Here is a 21,137-nt window from a genome sequence, read left to right as displayed (position 1 = left end):
GTGTAAAATATGGGATGTGTGTGAATGGGTAGAGATGTTTGCGAATAGAAGCTTGGTAAGTCCTGAGCCAGATGTCTTCACAAGTAAATTTTACCAAACATTCAAAGAAGAATTAACAGCTATCCTTCTCAAACTATTCCAAAAAATTGAAGAGGAGGGAAGGCTTCCAAGTTCACTTATTGAGGCCAGCATCACTCTGATTTCAAACTAGTCAAAGATATTACATAAAAAGAAAATTATAAGCCTCTATCACTGATGAACACAGATGCAAAAATCCTTAACAAAATATCAGCAAACTGAATTCAACAATACATTAAAATGATTACGCACCATTATCAAGTGGGATTTATTCCTGGGATGCAACCTTGTTGGTTCCATATTTGCAAAATTAACATGATACACCACATAAACTAAATGAAGGATAAAAATTATATGATCATATCAACAGATGCAGAAAAAAGCATTTGACAAAATCAAGCACTGATTTATGTTTAAAAACTCTCAGGAAAGTGTGAATAGAGAGAATATACCTCAATATAATAAAGGCCATATATGACAAACTCACAGCTAACATCATACTTAACGGTGAAAAACTGAAAGAGCTTTCCTTAAGATCAGGGGCAAGACAAGGATATCTACTCTTACAACTTCTATTCAACATAATTTTGGAAGTCCTGCCACGGCAATCTGACAAGAAAAAGAAATAAAGGCATCTGGATTGGAAAGGAAGAAGTAAAACTGTCATAGTTGCAGATGACATGATTAGATATCTATCTATCTATCTATCTATCTATCTATCTATCTATCTATCTATCTATCTATCTATCTATCTATTGAGAGAGAGAGCCCAAAAGTGTTAGAACTGATAAATGAATTCATTAAAATAGCAGGATGCAAAATTAATATTCAGAAATGGGTTGCATTTTTATACACCAGTAATGAACTATCAAAAAGAGAAATTAAGAAAACAATCCCATTTACAATTACATCAAAAAATAAAATACCTAGGAATAAATTTAAACAATGAGGTAAAAGACCTGTGCTCAGAAAATTATGACATTGAAGAAAGAAATTAGAGAAGATATAAATAAATGAAAGCATATGCTATGCTCATGAATAGGAATGATTGGCATCATTAAAATGTCCATACAACTCAAATACAATCCCTATCAAAATGCCAATGGCTTTTTACACAGAACTAGAACAAATAATCCTAAAATTTATATGGAACCACAAAAGACCCCAAGTAGCCACAGCAATCTTGAGAAATCGATATTTGGACATGGGAAAGGGAAAAGACAACAAAAGAAGAAATAAAAAAATCGGGAACACATCAAACTAAAATGCTGTAGCACTGCACAGGAACCCATCCATAAAATAAAAAGGCAACCTACTGAATGGGAGAAGATATTTGTACATGATACATCTGATAAGGGGTTAATATCCAAAATATTTAAAGAATCCATATAGCTCAACATCAAAAAAGCAAATCGTCCAGTTGAAAAACAGGCAGATGACATGAACAGATATTTCTCCAAAGAAGATATGCAGATAGACAATAGACACATAAAAAGATGCTCAGCATCACTAATCATCAGGGGAATGCAAATCAAAACCACAATGAGATATCATATGACACCTGTTAGAATGGCTATTATCAATAAATCAACAAATAACAAGTGGTGGTGAGGATTGGAGAAAAGGAAAATCTCATGCACTGTTGGTGAGATTGTAAATTGTTGCATCCACTAAGCAAAACAGTACAAAGCTTCCAGAAGAAATTGAAAATGGAACTAACATATGACCCAACAATTCCACCTCTGTGTATTTATCAAAAAAAATCCAAAACACTAATCCCTTATGTTCGTTAAACCATTGTACCATTATTTACAATAGTCAAAATATGAAAGCAACCTAAGTGTGCATCAATACGTGGAAGATAAAAAATGGTGTATATAATGGAATATTAATTACTCAGCCATAAAAAATAATGAAATATTGCCATAGTGACAACATGGATGGACCTAGAGGGTATTATGCCAAGTGAAATTAGTTAGTCAGAGAACGATAAATACCATATGATTTCACTTATATATGGTATCTAAAAAAAAAAAAAAAAAAACTACAACCAAAAAACAAAACAAACACAAAATTAACAAACTCATAGATAGAGAACAAATTGAGACTTACAAGATGGGGTGGGAGTTGGGACATGGGCAAGAAAGGCCAAAGGGATGAAGAAGTACAAATTGCCAGTTACAAATTAGTCACGGGGATGTAAAGTGCAGCGTGGAGAATATCGTTAACAATATTGTAATGACTACGTGTGGTGTCAGATGGGTACTAGACTTATTGGGCTGATCATTTTGTAAGGTATATAAATATCTAATCACTATTTTGTACACCTGAAACTAATATAACAATGCCTGGCAACTATAATTGAAAATAAAATTGAAAAATAATGTTAGTGGGAAGAACTCTTTGGTTTCTTACATTTTCAGCTTCTTAAATTGTAGCCACAGTATCCACAGTACTGTACACAGTATCTAAGAGAACCAGGATTTTCCATAGCAGACTGTTCCATTTTACACCAGAGATTATGGGGCTCAAATTAGTTAGACTGTTTCTGGACCCTGCCATTTTAGGACCTATACTTTCAAGAAGTCATGCTCATTTAGTAGTTTAATAAGAATTTAATGAGTGTCCTCTGTCAAGACTATTGTGCTAGTTGCTGATTTGGAAGAACAAATCTTTCCAGGCATGACATGAACAGTCCAATCATAAGACACGGAAGACCATAAATAACACATTAAAATGAATTGTTTTATTAATTACAGTCATGGTAAATATCCCACGAAGATGTATTTCATGTTATGAGAGGGCATTATAGGAAAAGCTGGCCTAAACAGAGCGAGGGCAGTGACTGTTTAGCGTGAGCGGGGAGAGGAGAGAAAGAGGGACATTTTTCATAAAGAAACACAATTTCAGCGAAGAACTAAAAGATAACTGGAAAGAACCAATGAGAAAGAAGGAGGGTAAAGCGCATTACAAACAAAGTAAATTGCATGCCAATGGCGCTCAGGTGAGAGTGAGAAAAAAAAACCTCATTTGAGTAACAGAAAAAAGGAAAATGTATCTGGAGCTAAGTAAAGGAGAGTAAACTCAGCAGTAATGTAACCAGTTTCTACTGCAATGCTCTTCCTCTTCTCTCATACGCAAATCCACAAACTCTAAAGCTGAGGTGACATCATTTCCTTCCCAATCAGGTATCCATGTCCTCTCTAGCTCATGTGTCTCACGGCTATCTTCCAATTTGATTTTTATCTGTGACCTTCATTTTGAGGTGTTCACATAGAGATTCATGTTTTCACTTACCTAAATGTCAACCACGTCTTGTTTCCCATTCATATTTTCCCAGAGGGCTTCCATTATACCTCACATGTAAAATATTGCCTTTTGCCTCTGGCAGACACAGTTCTTTGCAAACAGTGGGTTTCAACAAATGCTGACCAAATTTATGAATTGTCATGAGTAACGAGTCTTAGGCATACACAATATCCTTTTGATTATTTTTTCAACAAGTATTTGTGAGTGTCGTCTCTATGTTTGTCACTAGGTTCTGCTCTCAGCCAGTCCATGGTCAGTATCATTATTATAAGTGATTGATGAAAGGAACGGCAACTGTGTTTGACTGTCTAAGGGCAAGAGAAAAGAAGGAAAGGCTGGACATTGACAGACATGACTGACCTGTATTCAAAGGCGGTGGGGGTGTTTTTCACTTTCGCCTAGTAGATGACCAGCAATATAAAGATTCAAATGCAAGGACTCACTTCTGAGGCCCTTCCTAGTTTGCCTGGAGGCAGGCCTCAGTGTAGTGGTCAAAAAATGCTCACAGAATAAGGGACTACAGGATATGAAGTGTGAAGTAAGAACAGGTTCATTTCCTTATTCCTGGGAGATAAGACCACATGAGTTTACAAGGGTCTGCCTATGATCCTTTTATCAACCAAAACTTTGACATGTATTATGTGTCGTTGTTCTAGGAACAAGGGCTACATTGGGGAACAAACAAGATAACAAGTATGACCAATAAAAACACTTGCATTATAGTGGAAGAAATTCCTAGATGTGCCAAAAGTATCTTTTTTTTTTTTTTAATTGTGTTAATTGGGTCTGGACGACACCCACTGCAGAGGACAAAGAATAAATCCCCAGGAAGGGAATGTGATGATCTCTCATGGTTACTGAGTAGCAGGGCAAGGTATACTGTTTCTTTCTCAACATGTGCAAACATTGTGCAGTAGTTTAACACTGATTTACAGGAAAGCAGAGTGCAGATTGGAAGAAGGAAGAGGTCACTGAGTTGCTTTCTTTTTAGTCAAAGATCTCAAAATGTTATCTCCCAGTTGTCACATGGACTGAAGTTTGGGATTTAAGAAAGCCCTTTGTGAGCTGAAAGTAACTACAGTAACTACAGAAAAGCTTTATTGCCCTTGTTAGGGGACTATGACCGCCAGGTTTTTATAGTCTTTCTATAACAGAAAAGGATTTTACCTTAGAAAGGCACAAACTCTAGATGGAAAGTTGTTAGTCCTGTGTTTGCTTATATATTCACCTCTACATATGCCATCACATATGTGAGACATTAAACAAATTTTCTGAGTTTGTCACTGCATGTGGGAGGCATGCAGTCTTAAAGTAAATGCAATATGTCTTAAAGTCAAAACAGTGAATGACTTGCTTTCATTGGGTCCATACTTGGAAAATGTCAATCTGGGTCATTATATCTAATCTATGAAAAAAAAATATTTCCATAGAATACCTATCCTTCCGTCCATTCTGACTAGGTGTTCAAAACTGTTTTAGGAGTTATAGATAAAGTTTATCTTACATTAGGCATAATTAAACTTGAATGTGAATGTGGCATGGAAAAATATATATATAGTCAGTTGAACTAAAATCATCTGACAATGATATTTACAGTCAGCAGAGCCTCCCCTCTTTCATGGCCAGTTTTATGCAGGTCACTTTAAGAATATTTGATTACCTGGGTTGTTACCTGGGTTCATATTTAGCTTCTATTTTTGCATTTTCGTTGTTTGAGCTTTATCTCCTGGCTTACATCAAGCGGGCCTTGGACAGCTGTTTCTTAAGCATTCATTCTTTCATCCATTCAATATATACTGTGTGTCTCCAATATATACTGGGTACTTGAGATATGCCAGTGAAGAAAACAGATAGAAATCCTTACCCTCATGAGGCTCACTGTGATGGTTTTTGTGTTGATTAACAACTTCATGATATTTTATTACTTTTATTTTCTGTCCTGTCCAGAATGAATCTTTTACCTATGTTTTTCCTACATTTACCTCTGATTTCTTCTGTTTGGCAACACTGTCTAAAAAATACTGACCTGGACACTGTGATACTTGCTTTTAACCTTTATATTCACATCTCACAATCTGTCAGGTCCTCTGAATAATTGGCCATCTGTGCATTGCACAAAATAATGGATATAATACTTCTGAAGCAAATGTCATCAAGAAAAACAAAACCCTGTGTTGCCATTTTCAAAGTTGATTTTGAAAAGCTGTTAGAAAAATCTCCATCGATTATTTTATTTCTTTTTGAATGCTGGAGAAATTCTATTTGCTAGAATAATACCAGGATCATACAATGAGCTCTCTTAAGTAAAAAGGTAAAAACTGTTGCTCATTCTCAGAAACATTATTCCAAATTTAGAAAAAAATAATGGGATCTTTATAAAAAGCCTGTGTTCTAGTTTTACTATGGTAGTACTATATTCAGACTATAATTAGCAAACAGCAGGGTGATAAAAAAATACAAAAAGAAATAGAGGCATGAAAGGACATGTAACTATTGATTAAAAGGAATAATAAAAGTTGTAAGTCTAGTTTTAATTGTGGAAGTATTATGATTTTGATTGAAGAACTGTAATGTAAAATATGTTTACTAATATAATTATGTTTTGTTTTTATTTAAAAATATGAATGAGTTCTTATGTTTAAACACCATGCACTAAAGGTCTTATTTTGTAAACGTAAATGTTTTGTGTTCAGTTAAACTGAGACATTTCTGAAGTCTATGGAGCACACACACGTAGGTAGGGAAGAGCAAGCAGACTGCCATTGTGACTGTTATTACCAGTCACTACCAGAAGACTAATTTTGAAGTTATCAGAAACTTATGATTCCGTACATTGATGGGGAAAAAATATGTCCTTTTCTTTAGGAGAGGATGATTTTTTTTTTTCTCCTGTTGAGTATATAAGGCAATATGGGCAAGCCACAGTTAATTTTTTTTTTGAAAAGATAGAGCAGGAAATGTGGTAATGCTCAGAAAGGAATATAATTAATTTCCTGATGGAAAATACATTGATTTTGAGTGGAAGACAAAGTTTGTTAATCAATTAACATAAAAAAAAATCAAAATGAGGTTAGACCCATGTAACCAAGGGTAAAGAAGAAAGGAACCTAACAGTACACTGGCTATTAAGCTTCACTTTTTTTTCTGTACAATGCCTGAGAATGTTTAATAGATTGTCTAAATTCAATGAGAATGAAAAGCATTAGAATTTTAACATCATTTTATAATATATCGACTTAAAGTGTGATATATACATATATATCATATATATCATATATATATGATATATATATATATATCATATATATATATATACGTGTATATGTTTGGATACGTGTATGTGTGTATATATATATATATATATATATATATATATATATATATATATATATGATATATTGCTAATACTCTTTGATTGACATATATCCAAACATATACATGCACAATGCTAATTTACTGTTTCTTCTGCATTCTCAATCAAAGAGTATTAACAATAAGCTTTAGGTATTACCTAGACTTATTTTGGGGAGAGGAAAATATACCAATGCTACATTTCAAAATTATGAAACCAAGCAGATGAAGGTGACATCTCTTTATTATTATGTATTATTTTCTATTAGGAAATGTATTGTCCAAACTAAACCCAGATGCCTGTCATAGTGAGTTGATTATCAGGTGCCCCTTTTAGAATATCCTAGAGTTAATAATTGGTGTTTCTTAAGCTTACTTATTGAGAATTTATTTCATCCATCAAGCTACATTTAATAAATTTGAGGTTATGTGGCCTTCAGACAAACTTTAAAACTTCAGACTGTTCTGATCTTATGAGCTATGTGATTTTTAATGAAATTATTTTAATTACTCTGAGGCTGTATCCACTTCTGTATAATAATCGCCTATTTCATGAGATTTTCTTGGGCACAAATAAGTTAATTTTTATGGAAACATTTTGTCAACATTAATTTTTGGTAATGTTATCATTATCATATTTCAAAGATATTCTACATTTCTGTGTCATATTCTTCTTCAGTGATACACACTTTACCTCAAAAAATATATATTTTTTAAAATTCTAGTCAAGAGTGGTAGGAACAGTCTGCTGACAATATTTATGTATACTCAAAATCTCCATACAATATTTAAAACATGTTGTAAAGATTTATCATTCATTTTTCTTTTCTTTTAAGTTACTTCTTATCTATGTAAAGTCATAGGTAATACAAAACTTTAAAACTGGGAATGATATGGCCTCCAGGTGAGTCACAAATGGATGTAGTGTGCCATGAACTACAAATGTTTATAAATTTTTATAGTAATTAAACATTCAAAATCATTCTAACAACCACTCAAAATTTGGTAACAGTTGTAATAATATCAGAATAATATTTGCATGGATCATTCTGTAACATGCCTACATGATTTACATATACATATATATGTATATACATATATATATATACACACACACACACACATATATATATAATCTGGGCATAGATTAAAAAATATATATATGTATATACATATATATGTGTGCATATATATACATGTATGTGTATATATATGTGTGTATGTATGTGTGTGTGTGTGTGTGTATATATATATATATATATATATATATATATATATATATATATATATATAAAATCTGATCATAGAAGATTTAATGCATAGCCCCAGCAAACAGAATATTCTCTTCTGGGATTGCACAAGAACTGAAATTGACGTTGTCCTTGAAACATCAAGCAAGTGTGATTCTCACATTATATGTAAGTTAGATAGCAGAGTAATTTATTTTTCTTATGCATGTAAAAGTTCTAGGGTTTAGTTTGATTTAAATCATTCTGAACTTTCCACAACATCTTTGTAAAGAGTGTATTATATGATTTATATCTTTATTAATGATATTAGTACTTGTATTTTGGTATTAGATGTTTTTATTACAGAATATAATTAATTATAGAGTTACTGGCTGATTTTTGTCTTTGATGTTAACAATTACTCAAATTCTTGCTCATGATAGAAATATGTTTTGAATTACTGCCTGTTTTCTAAAGTATCACATAGTGCTTATCTGTAAAAATAATGAAGGAAAATGATTCAATTTAACAATTCATAAAAGTGACTTTTACACCTCCGGGACATTATTTTTTCAAAAAAATTACATGTTACATGAGCATACAATTTATTATTTCAAATAATTATAGTTATTAAGTGAAATGAAAATTAATATAAAATATTTCCTATCCTGCACACACCAGGATAATGGATATTATATATGAGGATTATCTCAAATTTAATTCATATTCCTCAGTATGTTTCTCTTTTTTAATCTAAGAGTTTTATCTACACAGAACAGTTATGAAGTAATGCAATGATGCCAACCAGATCACCAGCACCTCATGAAAAACAGTTGAACTCATTTCAGGTTTCTTTTGTAAATACAAATTAAGAAGCACTATGCTTCTATGAGATCAGTTACTACATTTTGAGATGAACTCAAGAAGCTGTTTCGAAAATACTGAAATCAACAGTTAAATTCAGTGTTTCACGTAGTTACAAAATTGCTTATTTTCCCAGCTGACTTAGACAATTTTCAAAGCTATGTTTCACACCAATCCAGCAAAGATATAAATATTTACTATTGAAACAAATCCCTACAACATGAAGTGACAATGTGTCAGATAAGACAAAGTCAACACATATCCAGATGATTATTAGATTTAAGAAGCTGCCTCTTGAATATTGAAATTTACAGATGTTAGTTCCCACGATCAGTTAATAGCACCAGATAGAATCCCGGAAGAGAAATATTTAAAATAAATGTATGTGTGCAATAAAAGTATTCCAATACTAACTTCAAAATGACAAATGAATACTTTAACAAAATAAGATTATTATGGACACACTTGCATAAGTGTGTTCAGTGGTGGTGCTGGTGAAATGAGCATTATATCTGCAATCAGAAAACACCAAGATGCAAATAAAACATGGTTTTAGTCACAGAGATACTCTTACATGTAAACATTATCTTAAATATCTGAATAATTAAAGAAATAAGTATATCAAATTACTAAATGAATTAAAATCAAAGTTGTTAGACTCACCCTTTTGCAGCTTTGAAGATTGGCTCAGTATAATCACTTCTCTGTTTCATACAGAAGTGTTTGTTGTCTAGAGTATATTGTGAAGAGTTAATATGCTCTATCCATTCATCCATCGATGGACATTTAGATTGTTTCCATATCTTGTCTATTGTGAATAATGCTGCAATGAACAAGGAATTTTATGTATCTTGATTTTAATTCTTTTGGCTATATACCCAATGGTACATACATACAACAGAATGTTATTCAGCCTCAAAACAGAAGGAAATCTTGCCTTATGCAATGACATGGATGAATCTGGAAGATATGCTAAATGAAAGAAGTTAATCACAGAAGAAAAAATACTACAGGATTCCACTTACATGAGTTATCTGAAATAGTCAAACTTATAGGAGCAGAGAGGAGAGTGGTGGTTTCCAGGAGCTGGGAGAGGAGGAAATGGGGAGTAGGTGTTCAACAGGTATAAGGTTTCAGTTATACAGAACAAAAAATTTCTAAACATCTGCTGTACAACAAAGTGATTATAGTTAAGAATGTTATATTGTGCACTTAAAATTTTTGTTAAGAGGATATATCTTATGTTAAATGTTGTTGGGGCAAGAAAAAAGAAAAACAAAAGGGCAGAAGGAAACTTTTGGAGGTGATGAATATGTTTATTACCTTAATTGTGGTTATGTTTTCATGAGTATATGCATATGTCCATACTCCTCAAATTATATACATTAATATGTTCATATTTTTCTATATTCACTGTATCTCAATAGAGCTACTTTATTTTTTTAAATGTAAAAAAATCTCATGTGCTAAAAAAGAGGTTACCTAAGTGACATTTTTAAATATGTGAATGAACTTAATTGGAAATTGACAGGACCATGAACATCGACTAATATATGCTGATGAAAGACATGGATTTATTCACAGGGAGGAAAAAAAGAACATCTAACTTTGGAGAATTTAATTCAAAATTAAAAAAAATCCAGATTGGTAGAACAACCATTGTGTATTCTTTAGGGCAAACTTCATCATTACTTTTAAATTATTGACATGAAGAAGTCCAATTGATTTTGAAATCTACTTTCACAGGAAATTTCAACATATCACTTGTTAGATTTCAAGACCAATCATATACCAAAGTATAATTAAAAAAAATAAAATTAACCCAATTTAGACTAATGGTGAGAAAGATGATCCCAACAATGAGTGTTTTATACACACACCCACACACACACTCACTTTTAAAACCATTCATTATTACCTACCTATTCATGTCAATTTATCACTGATGTTTACAGGAAATAAAGTGAAAATATTATTTTTAAGTACTTTGATCAGAATTATGTGTAAAATCTGATATATGTTCATGAAAACAAGGTCTAGTTTTTCCTTTAGAAAATAAAGACTTTTTTGGAAGTTTCATATACATTTGATATTTAATATTTTTCTAATTTTGTTTTCTTATAATTATATAATGTGATAAATTATGTTGTCAGATTTCTTATAAATGCCCCAAATCCCTTATATTTCAGTTCAATCGTCCCTGCAAATATTGCTTTTCATGGGGTAATGATCTAAACACTGGGAAATGCTGAAAAAGTCTATAGTGTTCTTCCATTATCTAGAAATGAGTGTTTTGTATGGCATACCAAGTTGATTAATTCCGATGAAATCCTGTCAAAATAACAATGGAGAGTCTTATAATATAAGGACATGAATCATTAGGAAAACATAAAGTAATGACAATGAGGAAATAACTCAAACTTTGTATATTAGGTCATCTAGACTTAATGGAGTCCAAATCCATAGATACTGAAATTTAAATAAAAGTAAATTGCTGGTTTTCAAACTTTAAAACACAGGAGCTAGCAAATTCCTTCTAAATAGGCTTGAACAAATGAATTCCAATGCTCTGGGGAGCATTCACTTCCAAGAAAGAAGTTATTATTATTTTTTTCAGGAAGATATATAAACTGAGACTGCCCTAAGCCAACCAAGAATAAAGTCACCACAGCATAAATCAGTAATAATAACATCTAATTTACATTATACCATATAAGACTGATGTGCAGCAGTGTCAGGAGCACCCATCACATATAATACTGTGTTCCAGCAGGCACCTATCACAAAGAATTCCACATGAATGGGTCCGCACAGCATTGTGCAAACTGATGGCTCTATCTTACTCTAAGCCAGGCACTAAGGGATTTACATTATATCAAGTACTTTGCTCTCAAAACAATACAGAAGTACGTACTATTATTATCCCATTTTACAGATGACAAAACAAAGACAGATTGAATTACCTGCTACAGACAGAGAGTGGTTTAGCTGGGATATGAATCGAGGCATTGTGGCACCAATGTCTATACTATATTTGCTTCTCTATTAATATTTTTTCTGCAGTGTCTTTTCTTTAGCAATCAGTACACTGACCTGAGGTTATAAAACTTTGGGAATGTGTAATACCTCCTAACATTTATTCCTGTCAAATAATTTCCATTACATTAGTAGGAAATATGCATCAAAATGTAAATAAGCAAGTTGGGAACATTTCACAAAGTCTAGCTTGAAGTGACAGGTTTTGTAAGTTAGAACTTAACCTATGGAAATTTTATTTTGAAATGTGAAGAAAAATGAACAAATCATAACATATATATATTTTCTTAGCATTATACTTGTCTGTTTATTATTCATGTTTTGTGTTTCCAGGTTCAGTGAAGGTGAAAAAGAGCACTTGTGTGGAAATATTAACACTCTCTCTCTTCCTGACACAATCACTTGGGTAAGCAATACTTTGAACTCTCCACATGATCCGAATGTACTCCCAGTAAAATACTTCCCTGAAAGAAGGATTTTAAATCAACCTTGATTTTAAACTCAGGCCCATGTGAAGTAAAATGCTTGCTTATATTCCTGAGATCATAAAGTTTAAAACTCATATTTCACATAACTTGTTTACTGTACTGTATTCTCACCACCAGATGTAAATATCAAAATCACTCCAAGGGATGAGTTAGATGCACAATAGAAAGAAGTAAACTGGAGGGGGAGGGGGCTCCTATGCAGCAGCAAACAGTAAATATATGAAATAAGAGTAAGTATTTGAAACAGAAAGACACCATATGTAATAAACGACAAAAAAAAGTATGATGATGCTCCATTTCACCTTTATATGGTGCCTAATTATTTCAAATTATAATATAAGCAATGCAAAATTGATGCCAAATTTGTAAACTTTGACAGTGTTAACAAATTGGGACAGTCTTATAAATAAGTGTTTACTTCCCAAACCATCGTATTATTCAAACTTCAAGCTTATAAGGAAACTCAAATTTTATCTACTAAACATATTTTCTTTGAGTAAGGAATTTTCATAGTTTAGAGAACGTCCTACAATTACTCAATCAAAATAAATACACTATTATTTCTTTTTTTACATAAATCATTTTGTTTATAATCAAATCAAATAATGGGCAAGCATTTCTATTTGTCCATTATGACCTCATGTGGAAATGAGTAGGTGCATATTCACTAATGCTGACTATATTTAGGAAGGTCTAGCTTAAATATAAAATAGGTGAAATACCAGAAAATCACTTTGGCACCAAGGGGAAGCATCCAAGGGTCTTGAGAGGGATTAGCAGTCCCAGTAATAGGTGCGGGGGCGGGGGAGATACAGGAGACTTGGGAGCATGTCAAAGGAATAGGACATGCAAATCTAAGCAATCCTGAGGGAGATAAATATAAGAAAAGATAATGAAATTGCTTACTGGGGTGACCTGAGATAGTATTGATATGTCAAAAATAAAGAAAACAACAGTATTTCTAAATATAAATGTCAAAATAATTATCATAAAGATTATTGCTTGGACTGGCAGGCATCGATTTTGAAGTTTTGTTTTTTTGTTTTTGTTTTTCCCATTTAGCAACACTGTGTGGCTGCCAAGGTGAGCAACTCAACCATGGTTAATGTCTCTTCAAAGAAGCCAAATCAAACCTGAAGCCTGCCCATAAAGTTACCTGGGAAGGCAATTCTACTTACAAGGAAACCTTCAGAAAGTACAGGTTGAATATGAAATCTAGCAAGGTATTTGCTATTAAGGAAAGTTGTATTTATTTCTTCAAAATGCCTTACCATTTTTGAATACTGAAATTTCCATTACCAAAATGTGAAAAATTCGGATACAAAATAGAAATAAGAACGCTGAAAGCACATTCTACCTAAATATCCAAGAAATTCACTATTAGTTATAAGAGAAATGCAGTAATAGGACCCAATTTACATGCCCCCACCATCCCACCCCCTCCGCAAGGAGATAGTGAGTTTCATTTTGTCTTGTCTGGATAGAGGTTTGATTTGTAGAGAGACTCAGAGAAAGCACGGGATGTAGAGGTCTCTTCGGTGTAATAGCCCTTGGTTTCAACTTCACCATCAACGGAGAGAGCAGCACACTTGCCTGCAAAACTGAACTTGGAGGCTGGATTTTCTTCAGGTTTCTTTGGCTTGGGTGCAGATTGAGAGTCTTGATCCTTTTTGCCATCTTTCCTATCTGGCTCCGTCCAGTGGTCTTCGTCCCCTCCACCTCCTGGCCGACCGCTGGAGTTCACACTTTGGCCTTTTGGAACACTCACCCCACCCACTTTATTTTCATTTGCTTTCTTGCTGGTCCCTCCTCAGATGGAAAGCTGGAACTGCCTCCCCCCAGTCCCCACCACCACCACCACTTGTAGGGGATTGTTGCTCTGTGGCTGAGCGCTGAGATGGAGCAGGAGGGTTAGAACTTCGGTTCACCCAGGCATTCTCCATTGGTGGAAGTACTGGCATTACCAGTAGAGGCTGTACAGGTTTGGGAGGCTTAGAAGCTGGAGAGTGGCAGTCTTCCTCCTTATTTTCTAGAGACTTCTCTCTCTCCTTCGTGCATATTTACCAGAGGTGGCTGAGGTCCCGGGCTGTAATGACGCATTTCCTATCCTTGACCGTTCATTCACCAGCTTGGATGACTCTCCTCAGGGCATCGTTCTAGTTTCGGCTCATCCAGCTGACACTGCAATTTCTCCTGTTCCTTCTCTTGTAGCCTCTCCTCTACTTGTTCTCTAGCAGCTGTGTCAACAGGCTTTGCCCCTCCAAAGACAGAGGCTCCTCAACTGGAGTGGGAGGTGCTAGCGGAGGAATCATCTTCCTTAGGAGTGCTCTGAGGCTTTAGATTCAGTTTGGGTCTTTGGGAGGAACCTCTATCTTCACGCCGATAATCATCCAGAGAGTAATCATCTCTGGAACTCCATGACTGGTCGTCATGTCTGTCTTCATTGTAGTCTCGCCTCCTCTGTAGTCATCATCCCTACTGTACGCACTGCCAAATGCTCTTCTGCCATTGCCTATCCTGGAATCATAGCCTCTATCATAGTCTCAGCTGCCTCTGTCATCATAGCAATCCCAGGCCTGGTATCCATCTGTATCCTAGTGCAGACCATCATGATAATGGTCCTGATACCCATCATTGCGTGGGTCTGAATAATAACGATCTGGATTCTTGTCTCCAACACTATCATCACCACCTCTAGGTGGTCATCAAAGCTGTTTGTGGCAGGACAGGCCCTCCAGTTTGTTGCTTGTTTTGTCAGAATCCCGATTTCTATCTCTGCCTAAAGAACGATCATCCCTGTTTTTATCCTGTGCTTGATGAGCAACATCCACTCGAATTCTCCAGTTACCTAGAGACTCTTCATTGAGGCTCAGGGCATTGAACAAGGAATCCGGGACCTCAAGCTCAGCAACTTCTCTGGATTGCTGGGCTCACCTGGTAAATGCACTGCACTGATATTTAATCTTCTAAATAATTCCTTAATTGAGTCTTCTGTCGTATCATAGGGCAGGTTCCCTAGAAAAGCTGCGTAGGTAGGATAGTGATTTGAGAAGACAGCTGCTGTCAACATTGGGTTCCCAAGCAGCAGGTGGAGCAGTGAGTAAGATGGAACAGTCAATTGGAGGTGCCCTTTATACATCATCATCATTATTGTGCCTAGTAGTTGAAACATCTCCTTCCAGGTAGTCTGTTTCATCAAGCCAGCTGACTGGTTTGAGAACATAGGTGCTTGCTCCACCAGTCCCTCCATCCTCCAGAAAATCTGTTAGGGAGAAAGTCTTTCCCTTCTTCTTTGTCTTTTTTTGCTGAGACTCCCCTGTTGGGAGAGGGAGAGAGCCAGTTTGCATTTAATTAATGTGTTCTTTAAGTCTTTATATTTTTTGCAAAGATTTTTGTGGATTTAACAAATTTTACATTTGTGATCATAACAAGTAAATTTGAGTAATATACATAATGAGGTAATTTTTCACATTTTTGTGTGTATTAAATATGCCAAATAACCTATTGATTGTAATATTTCAAGAATTTCAAGAAAAATGTATATAGATAGGTATTCAATTCTGATAGACAACTCCCTTCCACTGCAAATTGGCATAAAATTAAAGGAAAACTCTATTTTAAGAAATAAAAAAAATTTTGACAAAGAAGCTAAAAACATACAATGGAGAAAAGACAGCCTCTTCAATAAATGGTGCTGGGAGAATTGGACAGCCACGTGCAGAAGAATGAAACTGGACTGCTATCTGTCACCATGTACCAAAATTAATTCAAAATGGATCAAAGGCTTAAGCATAAGACCTGACACAATAAACTGCATAGAAGAAAACATAGGTACTAAACTTATGGACCTTGCATTCAAAGAGCATTTTATGAATTTGACTCGAAAGGCAATGGAAATAAAAACTAAAATAAATGAATGGGACTATATGAAACGTAAAAGCTTCTGCACAGCAAAAGAAACAATCGACAAAATAAAGAGGCAACCAACTGAATGGGAGAAGATTTTTGCAAACAGTGCCTCCGATAAGGGGCTAATATCCAAAATATACAAGGAACTCATGAAACTCAACAACAAAAAAACAAACAACCTAATTGAAAAATGGACAGAGGACCTGAAGAGACATTTCTCCAAAGAGGACATACAAATGGCAAATAGACATATGAAAAAATGCTCAACATCACTAATCATCAGAGAACTGCAAATAAAAACCACAATGAGATATCACCTCACCCCAGTCAGAATGGCTTTCATCAATAAGACAAATAGTAACAAGTGTTGGAGAGGCTGTGGAGAAAAAGGAACCCTCATACACTGTTGGTGGGAATGCAGACTGGTGCAGCGTTATGGAAGGCAGTGTGGAGGTTCCTCAAAAAATTACGAATAGAATTACCATATGATCCAGCAATCCCTCTCCTGGGTGTCTACCCAAAACATTTGAAAACATTTATACATAAAGATACGTGTGCTCCAATGTTCATTGTAGCTTTGTTTACGGTGGCCAAGACATGGAAACACCAAAATGTCCTTCGATAGATGAATGGATAAAGAAGTTGGGGTATATATACACAATGGAATACTATTCGGCAGCAAGAAAAGATGATATAGGAACATTTGTGACAACATGGATGGATCTTGAGAGTATAATGCTAAGCAAAATAAGTCAGAAAGAAAAAGCAGAGAACCCTATGATTTCACTGATATGTGGTATATAAACCAAAAACAACAAAAGAAGAAGACAAACAAATGAGAAACAAGAACTCATAGACACAGACAATAGTTTAGTGGTTACCAGAGGGTAAGGAGGGAGGGGGGTGGGTGATGAGGGTAAGGGGGATCAAATATATGGTGATGGAAGGAGAACTGACTCTGGGTGGTGAACACACAATGGGATTTATAGATGATGTAATACAGAATTATACACCTGAAATCTATGTAATTTCACTAACAATTGTCACCTCAATAAATTAAAAAAAAAAAGAAAAAAAAATTGATAATGGATCTGATATAGAAATAAAGGTTAAAAATGTTCAAAGCAAGTCAATATACTAGTAATCCTGTTCCTAGAAGAATATATACAATTGCATCAATAAGGCAATAAACTTACAGTTTATTACAGGGAATCTTACAGGGATCTTACAGTTCTCTCTAGATAATTGATTCAAAAAGGAATACTATTATCAGTAATATGATATTATACATATAAATTTGATTTTAATTAATCTTACTATTTTAAAAGCATAGGATGAGTAATTTTTAGGTAAACTTTTTTCAAGTTATATTTTCTAGTTAGGTAGCTTAATGTATATTTCTAAGAGTTTTACTCTTGTTACTAAACATTTATTATAAAAACACCAAACTATCATAAATATCCCTATAATTCCAGCTGCTTCTTTTAGATAAATTACTTCATTCAAAGTTTGAATATTCTGTTGTATCTCAGGATAGTTTTATATCCATCACTGAATTTTCAGCTTTGAATTTTAATATCTGATGTGAGAAGTTAACAGATGGGGCCCCACTTTCAGATCAATTATTTTACTCAAATGCTTCATGGCCTGTACTGTGACAGCAAATCAAAAATTAATCTGAAGCCTACTATAATATGTTTGAGAGAAGAGGGAAAGGAGAAGAACACATTTTTCATCAGTATTTTTCTGATAGAGGATCAGAGAGAGTCAGAAGCACACCCATTGCAATAACAATACATGCTGGTTAAAGTAAAGCCTGGGCCCACAAACAGATTCACTAAATACTTTATTTTATTTAACTTACATGAAGGGAACAAAAATAGTTGCAGTGTGGGTTTGGGAGATGATTGCAAAATAAAACTCTGCAAAAATATGATTCAGTGAGGGTGCCAGTGTGAATCTACAGACTAACTAATAGAGGTGTTTAATTTCTTATACTCGAGATAACAGTAAATAGAAATAGAATATTTCCATTATGTTTCCTTGGGTATCACCATGTACACCTCTAGTTTGGAAACCACTAAATTATATTAAAGAAAGTTAATTTTTAGGTATTGTGATATCTAGCTATTGATTAGTTATATTTTATTCTAATTTGGAAGTGTAGGCAACATTGACATGGAATATTAATGAATACTTTCTTTTTGTCACAGATTAATAAGTGTCAGGATAATTCCATGGTTTCAGATGGCTTTGGTTTGTCTTCTACAGCCACAGTTGTATTATTTATTCAATTCATTATGCATAAATATACACAGCAGTAAGAAGACAGTAAAAAGTATGATATACTAGAGTTGGGTTTAGGTTCTAATGATTCACTACATAACATTTGGTCAAACTTTCCTGGAGGTTTTCCTACTGAATTCTGTAAGGCTCCAGTGGATTATTCTTTGTATTCATAGTGCCTGTCATCTTGTGAATAATTCAAATATATTTTTCAATGACAAATAAATAAATGAAGAACTTCGATGATCATTAGGATCACTTTAAGTACAAATATCCTATAATACTAAGTACATCTTCACATGTGAAAACAAAACAAAACAAAATCTCTAAGTTTATTGCCTCATTGATGCAAGAAAAATATCACACACACATTTTAAGAAAGGAAAAAACTGGGTTAAAATTACACTGATGGTAACCGCTTTGAGCACCTCTTGTAATGGCAGAAGTTAAATGTGACTTGTTTTCATCTTTTGTTATCAGTATATATTGAGTATTACAATTTTAATAAAGCTTTTTCCTTTCTTAAAATATGTATACTTTTTTGCAACCTCTGTATATATGTATGCATGGTGATATATATACACATATATGTATACATATACACACATATATGTGTATATATATACGCATATATATATATATCACATTATATAATAGAAATGTTTATACAAGTAAATTTATTGAAAACCAAAACTCTATATAGCTGTATGTTTTAGTAGAGAATTCAGTAAAGAATATGCTTTATCTTAAGGTATTATCAACAAATCCAAAAAGGAAAAAAATCAGATCGTGTATTTTAAAAACTTATCATAATGTAAAGAAATATGTGAATCACTTCCCCAGTAGAATTTTTATCAATATTGAATAAATCTCTTTGTAAACATCTAAATTGCTTTCGAATTAAATATTTTAAACTTAGATCTTGGGGAATGCAATCAAATATAATCTCTGTTGTCAATCTAAACACTTAGGCTTTTTTTTTTTAACATTTCACTTGTATACTTCTGACTTAAAAGGAAAGGTAAATTTAAGAAAACACTGTAAATTTGCTCCATAGGAAAACTTGCAAAAATCACATAGGCCTCTTGCAATTAATATCAAATCATTTTTTTTTATGAGGAACTAAATGTCATGTAACTATACAATAATGACCACTGTCTTCTTTGGTATCCTGAGTGACCTCAGAAGGCAGTCCCTGTAAACGGCAGTCTGATCATAATACTAAGAATACGTTTTTATGCAAACAACACATTCAAATGGCCTTTTAAAATGAAAAGTCAGATAGACAGATAGATAGATAGATAGATAGATAGATAGATAGATAGATAGATAGATAGATAGATAGATACATAGGTAGATACATAGACAGATAGATGATAATAGGAAAAGATAGATAGGTAAGATAGGTAAAGGAAGAGAGAGAAATTAAGTAATCTCTTTTTCATTTATACATTATGTATTTTATTTATCGTTTTGGAACATATTCATACATATAACTATATTTACATAGAAACGTGTATATGAGTTTACCCTGTTCAGCTTGCTTTCTGGGAGTTCAAAGGAAGTCATTGGAATGTAGTTTCAAAATGGAAAGCACTATAGCACTGGAGTATAAATTTGGAAGCAAAAATTGAAATAGTTTGATATTCAGCACAATCTTGTTAATATGTCTTACATCTCTTCTCTAATTGCTTCACTCCAAGTTATTTTTGTGTTTATAATTATCATTCCATCCTGTAGAACTTCAGATATTCTGAGTCTATGATTATGGAGAGGACCCAAAATCTATCTAAAATCTATCTGAAACAAGTATCCACAGAAATATTAGAATGTAATTTCCCTGACCTGAAGGAAGACCTAATTTTGTAAATGAAAAAGTTTATCAAGTTATATTCACACTTACACGCACACACACATATACACACACACACACATATATATATATATATATATATATATATATATATATATATATATATACAGTTAGTTTATTGGGGTGGCAATTGTTAGCAAAGTTACATGGATTTCAGATGTACAATTCTAGATATATTCTATTTAAAATAATTAGGATTAAAACATCTAGGATTAAAAGATAATTTGGCAAGCATCAGTATTTTAAAACCGTGTAATTCCAAAGATGAATTAATCTATCTCCTATATGAATTAATATCTCCTATATTTAATAGGTTAAATATATTACCTATTGTAATGAAGATGACCAAAAATAAATAAAGAAAAAATATATTTAGATATATCTGAAAGAAAAATATTGTGAACATCAGATTTATCATTTAATATATAAGAAATCAAAAAAAAAGTCTCTGTTAAAATATCTCTTGATTTCATTCCTTTATTCAACCAAGTCTTGACTGCTTAATATTTACCAGTTTGGGAGCCTGTCACATTTAACACTACTATAAACATGTCAAACATTCTGCTTTTATAGAATCTTGACACTTTCAGGAGAAAAAAAAGAAGGAGGAGGAGGAGGAGGAGGAGGAGAAGAAAGAGGAGGAGGAGGAGGAGAAGGAGGAGAAGGAGAAGAGGAAGAAGGAGGCAAGGAATGTACAAGTGGATATGCATAAAA

General features: G+C 33.4%; 1 pseudogene across 1 annotated transcript; it reads right to left on the bottom strand.

Annotated features, from left to right (window-relative positions):
- Positions 1–13,817: 13,817 nt before the first annotated feature.
- On the bottom strand, positions 13,818–15,702 carry LOC308503377 (eukaryotic translation initiation factor 4B-like; annotated as a pseudogene). Its single transcript has one exon. The product of its transcript is annotated as a eukaryotic translation initiation factor 4B-like (transcript).
- Positions 15,703–21,137: the final 5,435 nt, after the last annotated feature.

This window comes from Rhinolophus hipposideros (assembly GCF_964194185.1).
Source record: "Rhinolophus hipposideros genome assembly, chromosome: 10".
Classification (NCBI taxonomy): Eukaryota; Metazoa; Chordata; class Mammalia; order Chiroptera; family Rhinolophidae; genus Rhinolophus; species Rhinolophus hipposideros.
Note: the sequence above shows the minus strand (reverse complement) of the source record. Positions and strands in the feature narration are given on the sequence as shown.